This window comes from Pezoporus occidentalis, unplaced genomic scaffold (genome assembly GCF_034315485.1).
Source record: "Pezoporus occidentalis ecotype Australia unplaced genomic scaffold, CSIRO_AGI_Poc_V1 ctg27, whole genome shotgun sequence".
In the NCBI taxonomy this organism is placed as follows: Eukaryota; Metazoa; Chordata; class Aves; order Psittaciformes; family Psittacidae; genus Pezoporus; species Pezoporus occidentalis.
The window spans coordinates 6,750,345-6,765,000 of NW_026914611.1; the positions used below are offsets into that span (position 1 = coordinate 6,750,345).

At 47.7% G+C, this 14,656-nt stretch overlaps 1 long non-coding RNA gene across 1 annotated transcript in view; it reads left to right on the forward strand.

The window, feature by feature from the left end:
• The first annotated feature begins 12,985 nt into the window (after positions 1-12,985).
• LOC134166774 (uncharacterized) overlaps positions 12,986-14,656 on the forward strand; it is a 1,957-nt gene continuing 286 nt past the window's right edge. The window contains exons 1-2 of the long non-coding RNA XR_009965990.1: positions 12,986-13,236; positions 14,455-14,656. The exon at positions 14,455-14,656 is cut by the window's right edge and continues 286 nt beyond it. This is a non-coding gene — a long non-coding RNA (uncharacterized LOC134166774). The remainder of the gene's footprint in view (positions 13,237-14,454) is intronic.

Consider the following 14,656-nt stretch of genomic DNA (forward strand, 5'->3'; position numbering starts at 1 on the left):
CTGTGTTTGGTGTTCAGTGCTGCTGCAACACAAATCCAAAAAAAAAACTTTTATTCATGGAGACTGCAAATGAGCAATCTCAGGATTCTCCCCTTTTGTGATCCCGTACTTAAAGCTGAGAGACCCATACATGTGCCTTGTTAGGTGGAAACTTTTTTTTATCCTCATTTCTGGCCTTTTGAGCCTCTTCTAAAACAATGGCATTGTTTTCAAATCAAATTTTATGAAGTGAACATCGGAGTTGTGAAGAAGAGATTACAATTTACATAAGACTTCTATTTAACCTATTACCTATGAAAATGCACTTCAGGCTGAAACGTGTTTTCCAAAGTTTAGAGCATACAAAACAAATGGTTTCTAAAATTTCCTTACTTATGAGCCCCTTAAACTGTGCTTTCTAAAAGAGAAAGAAAAGAAAATCTTGGAACCTTACCAGTTTAATTTGCATTTTGGCTCTGATGTAACTCAAAATAGATTAGATTAAAAAAGGAAATTTGGCAAGTGATTACTCAATTACATGATTTTACTGCTTTGGTATTTTGAAAATAAAAATGAACAGATCTGTTTTACTTTGAAAAGTGCCTGGTGCACGTGTGCTATAACCACTTTTCAGAAACCGTATGGAAGTTTCCCTACACTGCGGATGGCAATGTTGCCCAGGGCTCAGATCTGTATTACTGCAATGGACCGCGCAGGATCCAGTCAGGTCAGGGATTTTAATGTATATCTTCAGGTAATCCTGTATTGAAGCGACGCATGGTAATGAGTTTGGTGTGTATAGCACAGGAAGTTCAGAGTGACAGGGCTGCATTGCTTCTTTTTCATAGAAAGGAACTAAAATTCATTGGAACTACTGCCAGGTCAAAAAGTTAGGAAGGATTTGGGGAAGGGATACAATTTATATGCGATTTATGTTGTGCAAGATATAAAGGTGGGCAGCATCAACAGGTATTTCAACATCTAGAACTGTGGATATTTCTCTGTGCCTTCCTCATTACCTTTGATTCCCATGTAGGCATACCTCTGCTTTGCCCTCATGAGACCCCACCTGGACTATTGTGTTCATCTCTGGGACCCCCAACATAGGAAGGAAGTGGACCTGCTTGAGAGAGTCCAGAGGAAGCCATCAAGATGCTCAGAGGGCTGGAGCACCTCTCCTATGAAGACAAGCTGAGAGAGTTGAGCTTGCTCAGCCTTGAGAAAGCTCCAGGGAGACCTTCTAGCAGGCTTCCACTACCGAAGGGTGACTACAAGAAATCTGGAGAGTGACATTTTACTGCGTGATAGGACAAGGGATAATGGCCTTAAACTGTAAAGAGGGTAGATACAGATTTGATATTAGGAAGAAATTCTTCCCTGTGAGGGTGGTGAGGCAGTGGCACAGGTTGCCAAGAGAGGCTGTGGCTGCCCCATCCCTGGGAGTGTTCAAGGCCAGATTGAATGGGGCTTTTGGCAACCTGGTCTAGTGGAAGGTGTCCTTGACAGTGGCAGGGGGTTGGAACTGGATGATCTTCAAGGTCCCTTCCCACCTAAAACATGCTATGATAAAAATTAAACATACTAATTCTCGAGGAGAAGCAGCAATGATCCTCATGTGCTTGTGCTGTCAGTGGCAATTAAGATGGTCTTGAGAGGAGCTTTTTTTGGACAGCAAAGGTTCATTTCACAGACTTCTCAGAACCAGATCTGCCAAGTATCGGTTGTGTAGTAGCCAAAACCAGATACTTGTAAGAAGCAGCAGGATGAAACCAAGAGGTGCAGATACAACCAAATCTCATGTGCCACATAACTCTTAAGACAGTTTGAGGAGTAGGATCTCCCTGCTGCAACAGCAGAACACTCACCTCTCCGCAGCAAGCACTGTGTGAGGCACATCTGGGCAGTGACCCTTCTTCAGACAGGAATGGTTTGCTGAAGCTCCAGAGGCTCAGTAATCAAGTGAAATCCCATCTGCCATCTCCATTCCATGTCACTGTTTCAAAAGGCATTTGTTATTTTCTAACAACTCCTGGGCATATTCCTGCCTTCATCCCCTACATTCTTCCTTTCCTTCCTTATGTTATTCCCTTCCTTCACTTCCTTCTTTCCTACCTTTGTGGGGACAGGGGACAAGCTTAGACCCTAGTCTTCACCACTGCAAGCAGAAACCTGTGCTGACACTGTCAACAGCCTGAGTCGCTCTAGGATTAGCCTTTCAATGCCAGGAGAGGAGCTGACAGCTGCCATCAGCCTGATGTATTTCTGCAAGGGGGCAAATTGCCATGCACTTAGCAGAATCGTTGACCACCTTCAAAGGGAAGGGGGGAAACAGGAGAGTTTTCTACCACTGAGTCTGTGATGTGCAAACTGTGAGTTTTAATTTCTTATCTCTGAGGTCTGTTACGAGAGACTGGAACACGCAGCGGTGTGTATATAGGATGGTGCCATTGTAAGTGACTTTGTCACGTCATGCAACGACACGTTTCTTTGTCAGGGGAAGCAACAAATCCAGGGCTTCTGTTCTGGAGATGAAAATAGGATGATAGGACCGGGATGGGGAGAAATCACTTCCCAGGCACTGTATGCCGGTGGAATCGTTGCAATTCATGTATTATTCAAGTCTAGATTTTGCGGCCAAGTCTTTAATTAACCTTGAAGTTATCTGAAAAGTCTCCTCTTCACTATCGTGTATGTGGTTGTCCCAAGCCAGTGCCCTTACCACTTGCGCATCTCACCCCACGGTCATGGCTGTTACACGTGCTAGAGAAAGGAAACACAAGCAGTGTCTTAAGAGGTGGTCCAGGCGTTCATTCGAGTTAATTCCATCAAGTACGACTGTGACAGTGCAGGGCTCCCGAGGAGCTGCACCTCTCTCAGTCGTTGGGTGATAGCTGTGCGGAGAGATGTGTGCTGGACCGCGGCGCCCAGGCCCGTGCGGGCCCTTTCGGCAGCAACTCTTTCTTTCCATGGGCTGGAAGTTTCTCTGCCGGGGACGAGCCTCATGGAGGGGGATGCTCCCCTTCCCCATGGCGAGGAGGCCGGGGCGCCGGAGGCTGCCAAGAGCGGGCGGAGCGGGCCGCCGCCGCCAGGGGGGGCCCTTGGGCCGCTCCAGGCCGCCCCGGCTTGGCGGCTACAGGGGGCCGCGCTCCGGCGAGCAAAGCCTGAGGGAGGAAGCCGCGGACCGGACCGCACCGGAGCGTGCTGCCCCGGCTCGGCGCGCAGCGAAGCCGCCGCAGAGGCAGCGCTCTGCCCGGTGCCCGCCTGCCCAAGCGGGGGCTGCCGAAGCGGGCAGGCAGGCCAAGAGGCGAGTGCGCCCCGCCCTTGGCAGAGCCCGCGTCCCGCCGCCTCCTGGCCTCCCTACCCACCGGCGGGGAGCCGGGTGGTGGGGGTCCATTTTCCCTCGCACTGCTCGGTGTGCCGACAAGGAGAGGGTCCGCAGGGGCCACAGCCGCCTCGGCAGCTCCCCCGGCAGCGGCAGTCGGCGGGGGATGAGCCCGCAAGGAAAGGGAGAGCCTCGCACGGCTCCCCGAGCCGGACCGGTTGGGCAGGGAGCCGGGCACGGCCGGGCTGGGTGCAAGGCCGCCTCTCCGGGCTCCTTCTCCTTGGTGAATGGGACCAGTTTGGAGTTCGGGGGATCTTTCGCCCTCCCTTATACTCCCCCCCCCCCCCCCCGCCCCATGATTATTTTAACACACCTGACCCGCTATTTCACACGCTCGGGCAAACCCATGGCGCGGCTGATACCGAGTCCCAGCAGCGGATGAGGGGAGGGAGGAAGAAGAAGAAGCCGGCGAAGTTTAGGAGGAAAAGTGTGAAATAAAAAAATAAATAAATTGGTAAATAAACAGGAGTCTTTAGAAAAACCCTGAATGTCTGAAAGTGCGCGCGTGTTTCCCTTCCTGCCAAAGCAGAATGTCAAATACTGTCCTTTTTCCCCTCTTCTTTAAAAGCAGCCTAAAAGGAAAATTCTTCACAGAACCTTAAAGAACTTTTTGACACAACAGCTGCAAAATCTATTTTCTAAACAAAGATTTATACATATTTATACGCGCTTAATCCAGATTTTTTCTTTTTTTTTTTTTTAATAAATCATTCTCAGAACTGCAGAGGTAAACTATATGTAAATACCTCAAGTAATAGGCTTGTAGTGCAAATCACATCATTTTATCTTCAATTTTGCATTCGTTTTTCTGGCTTAAAGGTGCATCAGAGATATGCATTTTAGCATATTCAGAACACGGGGCGTGAAATTAAATGTTTGACAGAGTGAGAAAAATATACAGACTTTGGAGATGCCTTAAAAATAGTAATTTATGCAGATCTAGAGGAGTGAAATCATTTGCAATGGAGTGACCCTCTCTCCAGGAATTTTTTGCTCAGTGTTCTTCTCTAATCTCCTGCTGTATCTTCATTTTTCATTGAACTAGCCAGTTTTCTGCGAAGCAGTCTTGTAGATAAGGGAAGTGCTAAAAGAAGAAGAAAGAAGAAGCTCAGTGGGTCCGTTTCCATTGCACTTTTACCCAAGGCAATGGGCAGAATTTAACGGATTCCTTCCAACATATGTTTTTGCCAGATAAGTAAACAGTGTGTGTCGGAAATGAAAAAGCATTTGCAATTTAATGACATTACAGCTCTCAGCTTAGGCTGGCGTGCTGCGAGGCGAAAAGCAGAAAGAGAGAGGAGAGTAGAAAGAGAAAAAGAACAAAGTTCATCTTCCTTTTTGTGCATTTTTATCAAGGAAAATATTACTTCTTTCCCCCTCTTGTTCTCTTTTCTTTTTCTCTTTGCTTTTTTGTCTCACTCATCTACATTTTTTTCTTTTGTCTCCTCTGTTCACTTTTACCTTTTGCTTCCACTGCCACCGACTCGTTTCCTTTCACCACCACCCCCCCTCCCATTGTGTCGCCTTATTCATCTATTTGCCCCATTCAGTTTTTACCTATAAGGAGCTGTTTATCCAACAATGTATCTTTTTTCCCCCCTTTTTTTTTTCCTTTTTTTATTCCCCATTCCCCCCCCCATCCCCGTGTTGTACTCCGGGCGCTGGAGCTCACAGTCAACAGGATTGTTGGAGGGATTATAACGTTTCATTTCAAAGCGCGACAAATCTGCTCGCCTCCCTCCGTCCCCGCTCTCCCCAGTCCTTCGCACATCCCCGGCACCCTCGGGGCCAGGATCACACCCCAACTGCCCCCCTCTAAGTGCCGCCGAACCCCCTGGGCCGTCCCTCCGGGGCCGCGGGGGAGACCCAGAGGAAGGGCGGGTCGGGGGCAGCGAGACTCTTCGCTCCCTCCGCCGCCGTCGGACTCGCCTTCGCTTCATGTCCCCCCCCCCCCACCCCGGTATCCCCGAGTCGTTCGGTGAGGGGGAAAACCGGAGGGTCCCGATCTCCACTCCCCCACCCCCTCCCCCCGGGGGTTCCCTGGGTTGGGTGTGATTGGGAAACACCTCCAGCCAGTGGCGAGTCCCATCGAGAAAGGTGTTTAAAGCAAAAACGTACTTGTCTAGAGACCCGTCCGTGGGTTATTTTGGGTTGGGGCTCTTTTTGTTCGTTTGTTTGTTGTGTTTTGGTTTATTTGTATTTTAACCATGAAATTACATCTTCCACATCTCCCAGCCCCGGTACTTGGTAAGTAAAAAGGGAAATCTGTTTGGACATAAGGAGGTAAAGTAGCTGGAGGTGGTAATTTAATCAACCGAGGATATATTTCAATGTTGGTTGTTTCTTTTTTTTTTTTTTCCTGGTCTTCTAGGCATTAGCACTTTAAATTCATTATGTCTGTTTGACAGATATATGCAGCCTTAAGGATCTAAAAATGAAATCCAAGAAGTATAGCCTGCTAGAGGACATATATTGAAGTTAAGAGATTAAAACGCTCTAACCATTGCAAACAGAATGGAACATCTCGCATTTCTCATCCCTTATAAGCATGACTATTTTGCAGATGTTAAATACGGTCTGCTCTAATTATCAGCGGGGGGGGGGGGGGGGGGGGACACCCGCTCAAGAGCCGAAGCTTGCTAACTTCTACAACGGTGAAGTGGATATTAGGAAGACAGTATGTGCCGTCTCTGGAAGTTTTACCGGGGGGGGGGGGGGAGATTTTCTCTATCAATAATTTAATAAGGAGGGTGCAGCAGCAGCCGTCTCTCTCCTACGTGCTTTAAAGACTCTGGAATCCTGCTTGAGGTTCCTGTAAGGCAAATAACAAAAAAAGCCAAATAAGAAGAGTGGGTCTTTTTTCTTTTTTTCCCTTCTAACTGGGACACTGAGGACTCTGTGTCATTACAGTAATTTAGCCATGTTAATGATCTGTAATATTAATACATCATACTTGAAAACGGGAAAGAGTTGTCATAATTAAACGCATTAAGCCACAATTAAAAAGTCATCTAAGCAGTTGTAAAGATACCAGTGACGATAAGCCTGTTCATTACGCTGCAAACCTCTCTCCCTGCCCGTGGAAGTCAGTCGCTCTCCGGCAGCGGTGACTGCAGCATCCCCGGCCCGACACACTCGCGCAGCGCCCGCGCAAGCAACCGCGCAGGGCCTTATCAGCCCATCGCCAGCTGCTCTGCTGCGCTTCCTACGCAGGGCATGGGGGGGAGGGAGGTGGAAAGAGGTGGTGTATCAAAAAGCCTTTTGGCAGATCAGCTTTAGTTCTTCGGGGCGGAGGAAGAGGGGGGAAACACAGGCACAATCTCAAATCACGTCTCCATCCGCACCAAGATGCCGTGTGCGGTATTCTGCCCCAGCGCGGAGACAGTGCGATGTTTAAGCACAAACCCGGTGGCTGAGAGCCCCCGCAGTCCCCTGCTTGTCCGCCATGGGCACCTGGGGCCCGGCTGGACCCGCGGCTGTCGGCAGTGGCTCCTGGGCGAGTCCCCGGGATGTCTAGTACACGTCTCCTCCGTTCCAGCATCTTCCCCAAGCTGCCGGGGGTCTGAATCGCTGAGCCACAGGCCTGAGCCATGGGCAGTGGGGCTGAGCCCTCCACCCGTGGGGCTGAGCCCCTAGCACTGTCTCTGCCCATGCTCTACCAGGCACAGCCTGCTTCCTGGGAAGCCAGTGTGCTCCTGGTAGCACTTCTGTGAAATCAGGACATCCGGGTCTGGGGTGCGAGCAGACACAGTTTAGTAGTGCAGGCTGTAAGGCCTTGCTCTCACACTGCCCTGATGCTACCAGCCATCCCACGGGGGCAACAGCCCCGTGTGCTTCCTCCTGAAACTCGTGAAAACCTCATCCCCAGCATAGTTCTGGCAAAATGTCCTGAAACAATTCACTACAAAGGAATGTCATGCTCAACCAGATCACTGCTTGATAGCCAGAGCACTGCTTCTTCCATCCCTAGCAGATTTTTCATCCCATGGACTTTCACGGTGATTTCCAGGCTGTTTTCCTAACGGCAAAAAGGTTGCATTACCAGGCAGTAGGGCTCTCTGGTGGTCCCCTCCTGAAAACTGCTTGTCTCTTTGGCCAAATTCAGTCAAATCCGGCTGAAGGAAGATGGTCCGGCAGCCTTTTATTATGGAAATGAGCGGCTGGGTATAGGAGGAAACTCCAGTCTGGTGATTCCAGGGGGACAGACTCCAACACAAGCTCAAACTGATGAATCAGACATAGAGATGATGAGTGCCCCAACCCAAGGAAAGGTTTCAGGTAGATCTGGAATATAATTAAAAAAATTGGGACTATTTCCAGCCCTAAACCACAACTCCATGCAAATGTAGGCTTGCTTTACCTGGAGAGCTACAGCACATGGACACTGTCACTTGTGCAGGGTCCCAAGAGGAGCGCTGTGCATTTCAACTGCTTATACCTTTACAGTTTGTGTTAATAGAATCATATAATAGAATGATAGACTGGTTTAGGTTGGAAAGAACATTAAGCTCATCTAGTTCCGACCCCCTTGCCATAGGAAGGGAAGCCTTCCACAAAACCAGCTTGCTCGAAGTCCTGTCCAGCCTGGCCTTGAACGCTGCCAGGAATGGCGCAGCCACAACTTCTCTGGGCAACCTGCTCCAGGGCCTCACCACGCTCACAGTAAAGAACTTCTTTATATCTAACCTGAGCCTCCTTGTATACCAATTATGATTGTGATTGCTAGAAATAATAGCAGTATGAATAAGGGGACACAAGTAATGACAAGTAAATGAATACAAGTAAAGAATACAAAGTAAAAATAACACATTTTGCTCAGTCCTCAAACACAATATTTAGGTGATGTCAATGCCATTGTATTTTGTTTTGTATCACTGTTATATTCAAACATCACCTAGAAATATCCATGAGATTAATATACAAGTTGGATATTGTTATTTACACCAACATATTAATGAAAACAATTTGCATATGTAACTATTTACATATTTATGTCCAAATTTCATATATGGTGCATGTATTGCCTTGGAGGTCTCTGTCTTCCACTAGAATGTGGCTCTTTTGAGTAACGGCATGACAATAAGAGCTCACTACTGTCACCTTTACCATTGAGAAAGTCTTCATTTGGATTTCTTAAAAATCTACAGGTAGAAAATGGGTATATTTTGCAACAACCTAGTGTAAATTGTGATAAATCAGGGGGAGCAAGTAAAAAACAGCAGTGTCAAAGCAATGGAATATTTGCATATATCAGTGTGGATTTCTGAAAGGGTTGAAGGGAGCTTTATCTTCCCTTCCCCTCCAGCATCCATCGACACTGTACATATTCCCAAACTGTGATAGGATCACAGTTGTGTGATTACACGGCCTCTCATTCAGATCAGAGCTGGATCTATTTCTCTCTTGTACTGGTCCATCAGAAGAATCTTACTGATTCTGTCTCACTGCTTTTTTGAGTTTGCCTAATGCCTGTGCTTGATCCAGCTTTTATATCCAAACAGTTGGATGCAGAATAATCTTGGACTTGATCTGGCACTTAGGTCCATGGTCAGAATTCCTTGAAACCACTCAAAATAATCTTGACTTAAGTTGGGAAGGAGTTGTCACCTTTTACCCTTGGACATGGGAATGGACATTTCATGGTCTGTGGCCACACTGCATCTCAGAACCTCGTTTGTGGTGCACTTGTCCAAATACAATACAAGCATGTTTCAAATTGTATCTTCATACAAAAATGAACATTTGTCTCACAGATGTGGCACAGAACTTATGTGATGTCCTGGAAAAAACTTGTCCTCAGTGTGGAATCCTGGAAGACATTTCTGGTGGACCTTCCCTTTAATTAAGCCCTGCAAACATTGCCCTGAACCCAGCCTTCCTAAAAATGGTCTTTATGAGCTTCCCCACTGCCTGCTGCAAGGCTGGAATTCAGATCCCAAGCTCTAGGGTGATGTCTTAGGGCAATGTCATAGTCCTGGGCCAGCCTGGGTGCTGGAAATGCCTTACATGTTCAGAGAGCTTCCACAGTCGCCTGATGACAGTAAAGAACAAGGGTTACTTCGACAACTGCAGCACACAGGCATGCATTTTATTTGGAAATGTTGTATTTTGGTGTTCTAATAGGAATTTCTTTCTCTAAAAGTGTCCAGGCTGTGAAAAACATTTTTTACTGAAATGAAAGTTATATATAAAATAAATTCTGTGCATGTGTGAGGGCATGTTTAAGTCCTGACAAATGAAAACTGCTTTTCAGCCATCTCTGCTGTGCATGCAGCCTGAGATACCTTTCTGGGACTGGAGAGAGAACAAGCCTAGTATATGATAGCAGAAAACTGATAATCCAACATGGAAACAGGATGAGGAAAAGCTAGAATCGTCACTCACATCAGAATAAGCAGCCATCCAGCCCACCAACTGCCTTGATTTTGTTGAGAGTTTCACTGGTGCTATTGCAGACGTCAACTTTAAGGTAAGAATAGGAGGAGTACACTACACACCTAACCTCCTTACACGCAGAACTGGCCAAATCTGGAGATGCCTGGGAGAGAAGCTGAATCAACAGGCCATGAGGATGGTCTCAAAAGCACAAGAAAGTCAGAAGTACATACAGCAACACCATAGTTCAGGAATAAGATGGGGTAAGACATGCAGTTGTCAATGCTAGCTTAACAGTTGTGTTGAAACAACTGCATGGAGAAAAGAGGTGCAGAAGAGGAAAGCATAGCAGGAGACCCATGCAATGATATAAAAGAGTAGAGGGAAGATGGACAAATTGTGTTTGTCAAATGAATTTGCATTAATCTAAATTATGTAAGACTTGACTGGTGGGAAGAACACTAAGAGAAGGTCAAGGCTTAGAGATGTTGGTAGGAATATTAAGCAAGAGAGGAGAGTGGAAGAAACACTCAAAGCCTGAGAAATTAGGGATTTACTCTGAGTCATGCTGAATTGATGGTGATATGTTAAAAAACATGAAGGTAAGATATTTTGAAAGCAACAGACACTGAACAAAGAGGCATACTCTGTGCTGTCACAGTGAATGTGATAGATGAAGCCATCTTCTTCTCTTAAAGTCACCAGCAAAGGGAGAGGTAAGGGAAAAAAAGGGTGAGAGAGGCAAGTCTTTGGGACTGAGCTAAAAGTGAGCTGCATGAGGGAGTTGTCACATCCCTGAGCTGGACAATATAGATGGCCTCAAAAAAAAGAAGTCCCAAAGAAATGAAGGCTGAAGAGCATGGCTGCAGGTGTCAAGGGTGCCTGGGAGTTTGAAGATGAGAACCAAACATAGGCCAGAACTTGAAAAAGCTGGATGGAAAACCATGAGACAGCAAGCACAGGTGGCATGTCCAAGGGATGAGGTTGGCTGGAATATCAATAGGAGGTGTTAAGAGAGGTGGGATATGGGTACATCTTGCAGCTGCAAGTCATACTAGTTTGTTGCTAGATATTCAGCTCTATTGGAGCTTTGTGGTGAGCTCCCAGGTGACAGGTGTATTTTTCAGGAGTATTGTAGTAATAGGCTAATGCGGACTTGCTCTGAGGTTATTATTACTTCTGCACAAGTGTTTTAGTAGGTGACTTAGCTCCCCCTTCCCCCAGTTTATAGAAAGATACCACAGGAGAGAACTGATGTTTTCTTTTAAGTGTGGGTTTTGGAGACTGACAGAAACTTCAAGTCATACGGAAGCAGTACTTAGAAAACCGGTGCCTCATAAGCGGTACACTCTCCCTAAATCCTCACAATCATAGAATCACAGAATGGTTTGGGTTGGAATGGACATTAAAGATCATCCAGTTCCAACCCCTGCCATGGGCAAGGACACCTTCCACTAGACCAGGTTGCTCAAAACCCCATCCAGCCTGGCCTTGAACACTGCCAGGGATGGGGCAGCCACAGCTTCTCTGGGCAACCTGCGCCAGTGCCTCACCACCCTCATAGTGAAGAACTTTTTTCTCATGTCTAATCTAAATCTACTCCCTTTCAATTAAAAAACATTTCCCCTTGTCCTATACACCTTATACCCGAATCCTTCAAAAGTGAGAGATCTTTTTCTTCATTACGAGCTAAAGGTAAAATATGCTGCTTGTTTAGAGGGAACTTGCCTTGCATATATCTAATCTGATGTAATAAAAATTGTTATTGAGGATTTCAGAGCAAATAAATGAGAAAAAAAAGCCAACCAAGCAAACAAAAAAACCAACCCCAAACTGTGAACTGTCTTCAGCAATTGTTTTGGTTAGTAATCTTGAATAATGTGTCCTAGCTGGTCATCTAGGAGCTAAGTTAGTCATTAGCTCATGCCAGAAACAGAGCTCAGGAATATTTATGAGATATAAATGGAGGACTGAATTTTCATGTAACTCTCTATCGTCTTCAACTTTTCACTTTATTAAGCAGAAAGGAACTTTTGCATTCATTTAAAAAAATGTTCATGTAAGTGATCCAGGTGCAACTTCAAGAGGGAGCATGTTTTTCATCAGGATTTATGACCCTCTGAAGAGTTTGGAGCCCAGAAACTAATTAATATATTGCAAAGTATCAACGAGGTGAAAAAAAAAAACAACCAAAAAACCACATTTGCGTAAAAGCCTGGTCCTGGTGTAGCGAAATACATGGTAGAGATGTCATTCTCCTGAGTGTGGTCTGGATTTTCCCCAGTGTCTTTCATCTGTGACCAATATAAAACCGATGCAGTTGCTTTCTGACTACTTTTACATTTGGGAGATTTTCTATTGAAATTGCTGAGATTACGTTCTGAATACAGTAAAATACCAGTATTGATCTTACCTATTTTAAATTAAATAATCTGGATGTGACAATACAATTTGATTTGTGTGGATATGTATGAATGGACTGCTTATACAACATGTTTTGGTAAATAGTGGCCAGCAATACCGGTTCCTGGACTATTTGAATGCTGGCTTGCTAATTGTCAAATTTAGCTGATGAGATGCAAGAGCAACTAGTATTTATTCTGTATGCAGAATATTCAGGCCATAAAAACAAATTTCAAACATACCTTTATTCTTCGGTAATTACAGTAACAAGGTCAAGAAAGGCTGGTGAAGAAAGGACCATAGCCCAGCCACCAGCCAGACTTGGGCAATTAAAGGAGGATTATAATGAAGTCTCATTGTCCAGTGACACCCGAGACCAACCATTCAAGAAATTGAATCCCCAAAACCAGATGTGTCTAATGTCCATCTCCTGTAGCTGTCCCTAGACATCTTTTTGAAGCTGGGCGTCAGAGCCTGAAATCACTTGTTTCACCCAGATCTGAGGCTCCCACTGGAGTTCTACATGCTGAAAAACGCCTGCATTTTATTCCACAAGTATTTAATATGAAATATGGTAAGCAAAGCACCCACGGGAGCAGAATGAGCAGAACCTCGGGACGGGATACCCCTCCTTAGGAATGCCTTAAATCTCCTTAGCCTTTAAGCTTTTCTGTCTTGGGCCTCTAGCTATCTCAGCCTCCAGCCGGCAAAGTTCCCCGGTGAGAGCAGATCCCTCACCTCCACATCCCCATGGCCAGGTAGGTCAGACAGGAAGCAGGAGCTGTAAATCCCCCATTGGAGAGGCACACCCAGGAGCTGGAGACCCACGTCCTGGGCGAGGGTTCCCTGCCAGGCAGGAAGCACACGGGCCATGGGGTGAGCTTCGGGGTTGCCTGATTTGGGGTCCCAGGTGCCTGTAGGCAAGCGAGAGGCTGGCGATTCAGGGCTCAAGTCTGCGGGGACCCCCAGCAGGTCGGAGGATCTTCAGCCAGGCTGCGTAGAGGGGTTTTCCTGACCCACTCCCCCAGTTTTAGGCTGCCGCGATGACTTCAGCTATTAAAATCGCCAACGGGTCCTCAGGGGAAGCGAGCCCACAGGTGCGTGTCCTCCTTTCCAGAGCTGGGGTTTTATTTGGGGTTTGTTGGTTTTTTTCCAGAAGAAAATAAATCAAACCGTTCCTGGATGCAGCCCCGGAAGGAGAGGGGGTTTATTTGCTGCAACGCTGTACCCGGGGGTAGGCACCCCGGCACGGCACAGCACTGCGAAGGCGGGACCCCACGATGCTGAACTCATCCCCTAGACACCCCCATCCGTCCCTTCTGGGGACGGGTGAAACAAGGCAAAGACCCACAGAGCTCTGTCCTCCGCTTTCCCCGACGTCCCCCTCAATTCCCGTGTCCGCACGGTCTGTCCCCGGAGTGGTTTTGGAGGCGCCGTGTACGGCGCGGAGGCAACGGGAGGCACCGGAGAAGCATTGCGGACACATGAGTCGCACCGGGGCGCTGACACAGCATCGCGCCCCGTCGGTGGGTGCTGCACGGCCGGCCGCGCTACTGCCTGCTGCGCCGGCGGGGGCGTCGTGAGAGGGTACAGCGGCGTGGAAGAACACACACGCTCTCCTGCCGCAGCAGCCAGGGAAGCCTCTCTTCCAGAACCGGGGAATGCTGGGGTGGGGGGGAACCGGCTGCCAGCCCCGTCCGGGCGGGACCCCGGCCTGGAGGCTTTCAGCCGGGCTGCAGAGGGGGACTCACCTGGTCCCTCTTTCACCTGCTCCCCAGCAAACGGTGCCGGGGGCCACGGCAAGGAACGACGGGAAGGTCCCCGAGCCCAAGCCCAGACCCGGCGGGGCGGGCAGGAGGCAGCCACGGGTGGGCCCGCAGCCCCCCGGAAAGCCCTTCTGGGGCACGGGTGGGATGCGGAGCAGGATGTACCCCTGTCCAGCTCCGCTGCTCGCGCCAGCCAGTGGGATTTCCTCAGCAGGTGTGACACGGGCGGCCAAGGAGCGGTAACCCCTCATGTTAAGCCAGCTGACCGGTATCTGCACCTCGTCATGCTGAAGCGTTTGAACGTAGGAAGAAGTAGGATCGGCGCTAACGATTAACTACCGAAGTATGTTGAAAATGCAGTGTCACTTTTCTTAAGAAGGGCTTGGTTTTGTCTGCGGTGCTAATTGATTTCTGTTCAGGCTGATCCCTCTTAAAACATGAACAGATTTAATGGTTCTTACTCCCGAGCTCTATGCTTTAGAGATAATTTTGGTTATTAAGACGCATTAATAAACAGTTAATAGACACCTCTTTTTTTTTTCCCCTGAGAGGGTAAGCTCTTCTTCAGCCCGAAATAAATGAGCAGCCTCTGCTGAAGCTCTCCCGCATTCGGAATCAGCATTTACTGCCCACGAGTGTCAGAAACACCCTACAACTGGGGAAGTGGAGGAGCCTTGTCCCATCCAGCCCAGGGAAGTCCATCTCCGGCGTCGCAAGGGAGAAAGACGAACTGTAGCATCTAAACAAGGGA